General features: G+C 30.8%; 1 long non-coding RNA gene across 1 annotated transcript in view; it reads left to right on the top strand.

Moving 5' to 3' along the window:
- The window catches only part of LOC133634984 (uncharacterized), a 6,637-nt gene extending 54 nt beyond the window's left edge, over positions 1–6,583 (top strand). The window contains exons 1-3 of the long non-coding RNA XR_009822002.1: positions 1–148; positions 218–323; positions 6,332–6,583. The exon at positions 1–148 is cut by the window's left edge and continues 54 nt beyond it. This is a non-coding gene — a long non-coding RNA (uncharacterized LOC133634984). The remainder of the gene's footprint in view (positions 149–217; positions 324–6,331) is intronic.
- The last annotated feature ends 3,417 nt before the right edge of the window (positions 6,584–10,000 follow it).

Here is a 10,000-nt window from a genome sequence, read left to right as displayed (position 1 = left end):
ACCTGGGCAGTGTGGAGACCTACATCCCAGGCATGGCTCTGCTCCTGGGCTTCAACCAGGAGCACCAGAAGAACCCATGCAGGAAGTGTCCGCTTCCATCGTCGTCTCCTCGGCAGACAGCGTGGACGTGAGGGTGCAGTTACCAGAGGTGTGCTCGGACCGCCTGGCATCCCTTAGAGAGAGGTGTACTCATACAAGTCCTGCCCTTGTCTTCTAGTACACCGTCTACCGCCAAGCCATCTCCGTGACGCTGCCAGCGACCAGTCTTCTGGCAGTCCAGCACAACACCACCTGGGACTACGCTGGAGACCAGTAAAAAGCATGTGAGCCGACAAGACCACGTACTGCGGGACCTCGCTTTCAGTATTCATTCCGTCTTTGCCAAAAATATTTGCCTACAGTCTCTGTAATCAAACAAAGTGGAAAGTCAATTTACGGCCAAAACAAACGTTTTTACTCACCCACAACACATTTCTTCAATTAAAAAAAACATTTGCAAGTATAAAACAATTTTATTCAATGAACATAACGATTCGCAAGTATAAAAAAAAAATCTGTCATTCTATTAAAAATAATGATTTGCATAGTAAAAAAAAAAAATCATTCAATTAAAAAAACATTTGCAAATAAAAAACATTTTCTAAAAAGGGAAAAAAACTAATTAGCAAGTAAAAGAACAATTTTAACTATAAACATTTTTTTTTTTCAATTGACAAAATGATTTGCGAGTAAAAAAAACATTTTCTTCAATTAAAGAAAACAATTTGCAAGTGAAAAACTATTTTCTTTCATTTAAATTAGTTTTTCTCGCAATTATAAAATATGTTTTCTTTAATTAAGAATACATTCGTAAGTAAAAAAAAAATCCTATTAAAATAATGTTTTGCAAGTAAAAAAACAAAAAAAATAATTAAAAAACATTTTCAACAAATAAAAAACATTTTCTAAAAGGAAAAAAAAACAATTAGCAAATAAAAGAACAATTTTATCCAATTAACATAACTATAAAAAAATGTTTTTCAATTGACAAAAGGATTTGCGAGTAAAAAAAAGTTTTCTTCAACTAAAGAAAAACATTTGCAAGTGAAAAACTATTTTATTTAATTAAAAAAATGATTCGCAATTATAAAATATGTTTTCTTTAATTCAGAATAAATTCGTAAGTAAAAAAAAAAGTATTCTATTAAAATAATGACTTGCAAGTAAAAAAAAATAAAAAAATTAAAAAACCTATTTCAACAAATAAAAAACATTTTCTAAAAGGAAAGAAAAACAATTAGCAGGTAAAAGAAAAATGTTATCCAATTAACATAATTATAAAAAAATGATTTTCAATTGACAAAATGATTTGCAAGTAAAATAAAACCATTTTCTTCAATTAAAGAAAACAATTTGCAAGTGAAAAACAATTTTATTTAATAAAAAAAATTATTCGCAATTATAAAATATGTTTTCTTTAAGAATAAATTCATAAGTAAAAAAAAAGTATTCTATTAAAATAATGATTTGCAAGTAAAAAAAAAAATCAATTAACAAACATTTTCAACAAAAAAAAAACATTTTCTAAAAGGAAAGAAAAACAATTTGCAAGTAAAAGAACGATTTTATCCAATCAACATAATTATACAAATATTTTTTTCAATTGGAAAAATGATTTGCAAGTAAAAAAAACATTTTCTTTAATTAAAGAAAACAATTTGCATGTGAAAAACAATTTTATCCAATGAATATAACGATTCACAAGTATAAAAAAAATCTATTTTATTCTATTAAAATAATGATTTGCAATGTAAAAAAATAAAAAATATTCAATTAAAAAACATTTGCAAATAAAAAACATTTTCTAAAAGGAAAAAAACAACTATTTGCAAATAAAATAACAATTTTATCCAATCAACACAACTATACAAAATTGTTTTTTCAATTGACAAAATGATTTGCAAGTAAAAAAAACATTTTCTTCAATTAAAGAAAACAATTTGCAAGTGAAAAACAATTTTATTTAATTCAAAAAAGATTTTCAAATATAAAATAAGTTTTCTTTAATTAAGAATAAAGTAAAAAAAAAGTTTTTCTTCAATTAAAAATAAACAATTTGCAAGTAAATAAACACCTTGGTCAAAAATATTTGCCTACAGTCTCTGTAATCAAACAAAGTGGTCTCAACTTAGAAAGTCAATTTACGGCCAAAACAAACGTTTTTATTCACCCCCAACACATTTCTTCAATTAAAAAAAACATATGCAAGTATAAAAAATGTTTATTCAATGAACATAACGATTCGCAAGTATATAAAAAAAATCTATTTTGTTCTATTAAAATAATGATTGGCAAAGTAAAAAAAAAAAAATATTCAATTAAAAAACATTTGCAAATAACAAACATTTTCTAAAAGGAAAAAAAAACAATTAGCAAATAAAAGAACAATTTTATTCAATTAACATAACTATAAAAAAAAAGTTTTTCAATTGACAAAATGATTTGCGAGTAAAAAAAACGTTTTCTTCAATTAAAGAAAAAAATTTGCAAGTGAAAAACTATTTTATTTAATTAAAAAAATGATTCCCGATTATAAAATATGTTTTCTTTAATTCAGAATAAATTCTTAAGTAAAAAAAAAAAGTATTCTATTAAAATAATGACTTGCAAGTAAAAAAAAATTAAAAAATTAAAAAACCTTTTTCAACAAATAAAAAACATTTTCTAAAAGGAAAGAAAAACAATTAGCAAGTAAAAGAAAAATGTTATCCAATTAACATAATTATAAAAAAATTATTTTCAATTGACAAAATGATTTTGCAAGTAAAATAAAACCATTTTCTTCAATTAAAGAAAACAATTTGCAAGTGAAAAACAATTTTATTTAATAAAAAAATTATTCGCAATTATAAAATATGTTTTCTTTAAGAATAAATTCGTAAGTCAAAAAAAAAAAGTATTCTATTAAAATAATGATTTGCAAGTAAAAAAAAAAAAATCAATTAACAAACATTTTCAACTAATAAAAAACATTTTCTAAAAGGAAAGAAAAACAATTTGCAAGTAAAAGAACGATTTTATCCAATCAACATAATTATACAAATATTTTTTTCAATTGGAAAAATGATTTGCAAGTAAAAAAAACATTTTCTTTAATTAAAGAAAACAATTTGCATGTGAAAAACAATTTTATCCAATGAATATAACGATTCACAAGTATAAAAAAAATCTATTTTATTCTATTAAAATAATGATTTGCAATGTAAAAAAAAAAATAAAAAATTCAATTAAAAAACATTTGCAAATAAAAAACATTTTCTAAAAGGAAAAAAAAACTATTTGCAAGTAAAATAACAATTTTATCCAATCAACACAACTATACAAAATTGTTTTTTCAATTGACAAAATGATTTGCAAGTAAAAAAAACATTTTCTTCAATTAAATAAAACAATTTGCAAGTGAAAAACAATTTTATTTAATTCAAAAAAGATTTTCAAATAAAAAATAAGTTTTCTTTAATTAAGAATAAAGTAAAAAAAAAGTTTTTCTTCAATTAAAAATAAACAATTTGCAAGTAAATAAACACCTTGGTCAAAAATATTTGCCTACAGTCTCTGCAATCAAACAAAGTGGTCTCAACTTAGAAAGTCAATTTACGGCCAAAACAAACGTTTTTATTCATCCCCAACACATTTCTTCAATTAAAAAAAACATATGCAAGTATAAAAAAATTTTATTCAATGAACATAACGATTCGCAAGTACATAAAAACAATCTATTTTGTTCTATTAAAATAATGATTGGCAAAGTAAAACAAAATATATATTCAATTAAAAAACATTTGCAAATAACTAAAATTTTCTAAAAGGAAAAAAAAAACAATTAGCAAATAAAATAACTATTTTATCCAATTAGCATAACTATAAAAAAAACTGTTTTTCAATTGACAAAATGATTTGCGAGTAAAAAAAACATTTTCTTCAATTAAAGAAAAACATTTGCAAGTGAAAAACTATTTTGTTTAATTAAAAAAATGATTCGCATTTATAAAATATGTTTTCTTTAATTCAGAATAAATTCGTAAGTAAAAAAAAAAGTATTCTATTAAAATAATGACTTGCAAGTAAAAAAAAAAAATCAATTAAAAAAACTTTTTCAACAAATAAAAAACATTTTCTAAAAGGAAAGAAAAACAATTTGCAAGTAAAAGAACGATTTCACCCAATCAACATAACTATAAAAATATTTTTTTTCAATTGGAGAAATGATTTGCAAGTAAAAAAAAACATTTTCTTTAATTAAAGAAAACAATTTGCAAGTGAAAAACTATTTTATTTAATTAAACATTTTTTTGGCAATTATACAATTTTTTTTCTTTAATTAAGAATAAATTTGTATGTAAAAAAAAAAAAAAGTATTCTACTAAAATAATGATTTGCAAGTAAAAAAAAAATTCAATTAAAATTTTTTTTCAACAAATAAAAACATTTTTCTAAAAGGAAAGAAAAACAATTTGCAAGTAAAGAACAATTTTATCCAATGAACATAACTATTAAAAAAAACTTTTTCAATTGACAAAATAATTTGCAAGTAAAAAAAAACCATTTTCTTTAATTAAAGATAACAATTTGCAAGTGAAAAACTATTTAATTTAATAAAAAAATGATCCTCAATTATAAAATATGTTTTCTTTAATTAAGAATAAATTCGTAAGTAAAACAAAAAAAAAGTGTTCTATTAAAATAATGAGTTGCAAGTAAAAACAAAGAAACAATTAAAACAAAATTTCAATAAATAAAAAACATTTTCTAAAAGAAAAGAAAAACATTTTGCAAGTAAAAGAACGATTTTATCCAATCAACATAACTATTAAAATAACTATTTTCAATTGGAAAAATGATTTGCAAGTAAAAGAAAACAATTTCTTTAATTAAAGAAAACAATTTGAATGTGAAAAACAATTTTATTCAATGAACATAACGATTTGCAAGTATACAACAATCTATTTTATTCTATTAAAATAATGATTTGCAATGTAAAAAAAATATATATTCAATTAAAAAACATTGTTTTTTCAATTGACAAAATGATGTGCAAGTAAAAAAAACATTTTTTTCAATTAAAGAAAATTTGCAAATGAAAAACAATTTTATTTAATTCAAAAAAGATTTGCAAACATAAAATACGTTTTCTTTAATCAAGAATAGATTCAGAAGTAAAAAAAAATGTTTTTCTTCAATTAAAAATAAACAATTTGCAAGTAAATAAACACCTTGGTCAAAAATATTTGCCTACAGTCTCTGTAATCAAACAAAGTGGTCTCAACTTAGAAAGTCAATTTACGGCCAAAACAAACGTTTTTATTCACCCCCCCCCCCCCCCCCCAACACATTTCTTCAATTAACAAAAACATTTGCAAGTATAAAACAATTTTATTTAATGAACATAACGATTTGCAAGTATAAAAAAAATCTATTTTATTCTTTGAAAAAATTATTTGCAAGTAAAAAAAATTCAATATTCAATTAAAAACATTTGCAAATAAAAAACTTCATTCATCAGTTAAAAAAACAATTCACAGGGAAGTAAACAATTTCCTTCAGTATAAAAGTGATTCACAGGTAAAAAAAAAAAAAAGCAATTGTCTTTATTTAAAAAAAATAACTTTAACAAATGAAAAAAACAATTTCCTTCAATTAAAAATAAGATTCACAAGTAAAAACAATTAACAAGTAAAAAAAAGTAAACATCGATTTGTAAGGAAAAAAACACTTTCTGCAAGTAAAAACAATATTTGCAAGTAAAAAAATCTCATTCATTCAATTAAAAAAAAAAAAAATTATTCAGGTAAAAAAAATATGTCAAATGTACTTAAAAAATATTTGCAAATAAAGCAATATTTGATACAATTTAAACAAAAAATAATTTGTAAGTAAGTAAAAAACAAAACTATTTTATTCAATTCAAAAAAACGATTTGCAAGTTAAAAAAAACAAATATTTGCTAATAAAAAATGTAACTGTTTTATTCAATTCAAAAATCGATTTTTAAGTGAAAAAACACATTTTCTGAAAGTCAAAAAAATATTTGCAAGTAAAATTATATTTTATTCAATTAAAAAAAAATATTTGTAGGATAAAAAAACATTTTCTTCAAGTAAAAAATAATTGTTGTCAATAGTTCAATGCAGAGATCTATGATGTGATTTTTAAATAAATATATAAAAAACACAATAGAATCAACAATGCAGTGAACTAAAACCAAAATGAAAACTATTCTATTTTGTGTTGTTGCTTCATGAACAAATATTTACATTTCCATTAAATGTTTTTATTTGGACTTTCCTTGCAGAGAAAGATGACAAGAATGTTCCAGAAGACACAACAAATGTTATTAAAGATGTATCAATAATCCTCCTGATTTATTGATTCATGATGTTTTCAACATCTCTGGAGAAAATCCTGCTGATGCTCGTCATGAGAAAAGAAAAGAAAAGATGTTGAAACGTGTTTCCTTTCTTCCCTCAAGACAAACACACACATGCGTTCAAAAGTGAGGCAATAAAAAGTAGAAAAAGCAATGTATGTGATATATGACATCTATTACGTTGTTGTATGTGATATATGACATCTATTACGTTGTTGTATGTGATATATGACATCTATTACATTGTTGTATGTGATATATGACATCTATTACATTGTTGTATGTGATATATGACATCTATTACGTTGTTGTATGTGATATATGACATCTATTACATCGTTGTATGTGATTTTTGACATCTATTACGTTGTTGTATGTGATATATGACATCTATTACATTGTTGTATGTGATATATGACATCTATTACATTGTTGTATGTGATATATGACAGCTATTACATTGTTGTATGTGATATATGACATCTATTACATTGTTGTATGTGATATATGACATCTATTACGTTGTTGTATGTGATATATGACATCTATTACGTTGTTGTATGTGATATATGACATCTATTACGTTGTTGTATGTGATATATGACATCTATTACATTGTTGTATGTGATATATGACATCTATTACATTGTTGTATGTGATATATGACACCTATTACATTGTTGTATGTGATATATGACATCTATTACATTGTTGTATGTGATATATGACATCTATTACATTGTTGTATGTGATATATGACATCTATTACGTTGTTGTATGTGATATATGACATCTATTACGTTGTTGTATGTGATATATGACATCTATTACGTTGTTGTATGTGATATATGACATCTATTACATTGTTGTATGTGATATATGACATCTATTACATTGTTGTATGTGATATATGACATCTATTGCATTGTTGTATGTATATTCATATTCATGTAGTATATTAATGTATTATTTATATACATGTAGTATATTAATATTGTATTATTTATATATATTCATGTAGTATATTAATAATGTATTAGTTATATACATTTATGTTGTATATTAATAATGTATTATTTATATATATTCCATCCATCCATCCATCTTCTTCCGCTTATCCGAGGTCGGGTCGCGGGGGCAGCAGCCTAAGCAGGGAAGCCCAGACTTCCCTCTCCCCAGCCACTTATATATATTCATGTAGTATATTAATAATGTATTAATTATATATATTCATGTAGTATATTAATGATGTATTATTTATATATATTCATGTAGTATATTAATAATATATTATTTATATATATTTATGTAGTATATTAATAATGTATTAATTATATATATTCATGTAGTATATTAATAATGTATTAGTTATATACATCCATCCATCCATCCATCTTCTTCCGCTTATCCGAGGTCGGGTCGCGGGGGCAGCAGCTTAAGCAGGGAAGCCCAGACTTCCCTCTCCCCAGCCACTTCGTCCAGCTCCTCCCGGGGGATCCTGAGGCGTTCCCAGGCCAGCCGGGAGACATAGTCTTCCCAACGTGTCCTGGGTCTTCCCCGTGGCTTCCTACCGTTCGGACATGCCCTAAACACCTCCCTAGGGAGGCGTTCGGGTGGCATCCTGACCAGATGCCCGAACCACCTCATCTGGCTCCTCTCCACGTGGAGGAGCAGCGGCTTTACTTTGAGCTCCCCCCGGATGGCAGAGCTTCTCACCCTATCTCTAAGGGAGAGACCCGCCACCCGGCGGAGGAAACTCATTTGGGCCGCTTGTACCCGTGATCTTGTCCTTTCGGTGATAACCCAAAGCTCATGACCATAGGTGAGGATGGGAACGTAGATCGACCGGTAAATTGAGAGCTTTGCCTTCCGGCTCAGCTCCTTCTTCACCACAACGGATCGATACAGCGTCCGCATTACTGAAGACGCCGCACCGATCCGCCTGTCGATCTCACCATCCACTCTTCCCTCACTCGTGAACAAGACTCCAAGGTACTTGAACTCCTCCACTTGGGGCAGGGTCTCCTCCCCAACCCGGAGATGGTACTCCACCCTTTTCCGGGCGAGAACCATGGATTCGGACTTGGAGGTGCTGATTCTCATCCCGGTCGCTTCACACTCAGCTGCGAACCGATCCAGCGAGAGCTGAAGATCCTGGCCAGATGAAGCCATCAGGACCACATCATCTGCAAAAAGCAGAGACCTAATCCTGCAGCCACCAAACCAGATCCCCTCAACGCCTCGACTGCGCCTAGAAATTCTGTCCATAAAAGTTCAGAACAGAATGGGTGACAAAGGGCAGCCTTGGCGGAGTCCAACCCTCACTGGAAACGTGTCCGACTTACTCAATGTCCAGCACCTCCCTCGTGACATGTTCAAAGTTCTTCCGGAGGTGGGAATTGAAACTCTCTCTGACAGGAGACTCTGCCAGACGTTCCCAGCAAACCCTCACAATGCGTTTGGGCCTGCCAGGTCTGTCCGGCATCCTCCCCCACCATCGCAGCCAACTCACCACCAGGTGGTGATCGGTAGAAAGCTCCGCCCCTCTCTTCACCCGAGTGTCCAAAACATGAGGCCGCAAATCCGACGACACAACTACAAAGTCGATCATGGAACTGCGGCCTAGGGTGTCCTGGTGCCAAGTGCACATATGGACACCCTTATGTTTGAACATGGTGTTTGTTATGGACAATGTGTGACGGGCACAAAAGTCCAATAACAAAACACCGCTGGGGTTCAGATCCGGGCAGCCATTCTTCCCAATCACGCCTCTCCAGGTTTCACTGTCGCCGCCAACATGAGCATTGAAGTCCCCCAGTAGAACGAGGGAATCACCCGGGGGAGCACTCTCAAGTACTCCCTCGAGTGAATCCAAAAAGGGTGGGTACTCTGAGCTGCGGTTTGGCGCGTAAGCGCAAACCACAGTCAGGACCCGTTCCCCCACCCGAAGGCGGAGGGAAGCTACCCTCTCGTCCACCGGGTTGAACTCCAACATGCAGGCTCTGAGCCGGGGGGCAACAAGAATTGCCACCCCAGCCCGTCGCCTCTCACTGCCGGCAACGCCAGAGTAGAAGAGAGTCTAGCCCCTCTCGAGAGAACTGGTTCCAGAGCCCTTGCTGTGCGTCGAAGTGAGTCCGACTATGTCTAGTCGGAACTTCTCCACCTCGCGCACTAGCTCAGGCTCCTTCCCCCCCAGCGAGGTGACGTTCCACGTCCCAAGAGCTAGCTTCTGTAGCCGAGGATCGGACCGCCAAGTGCCCTGCCTTCGGCTGCCGCCCAGCTCACATCGCACCCGACCTCTATGACCCCTGCTATGGGTGGTGAGCCCATTGGAGGGAGAACCCACGTTGCCTCTTCGGGCTGTGCCCGGCCGGGCCCCATGGGGACAGGCCCGGCTACCAGGCGCTCGCCATCGTGCCCCACCTCCGGCCTGTCACCGGGCCTGGCTCCAGAGGGGGGCCCCGGTGACCCGCGTCCGGGCGAGGGAAATCTGGGTCCATAGGTTTTATTTTTCATTGAGGTCTTCGAGCTGCTCTTTGTCTGATCCCTCACCTAGGACCAGTTTGTCTTGGGAGACCCTACCAGGGGGCATAA

Source organism: Entelurus aequoreus, linkage group LG19 (genome assembly GCF_033978785.1).
Source record: "Entelurus aequoreus isolate RoL-2023_Sb linkage group LG19, RoL_Eaeq_v1.1, whole genome shotgun sequence".
In the NCBI taxonomy this organism is placed as follows: Eukaryota; Metazoa; Chordata; class Actinopteri; order Syngnathiformes; family Syngnathidae; genus Entelurus; species Entelurus aequoreus.
This window is presented reverse-complemented; position numbering and strand designations above follow the sequence as displayed.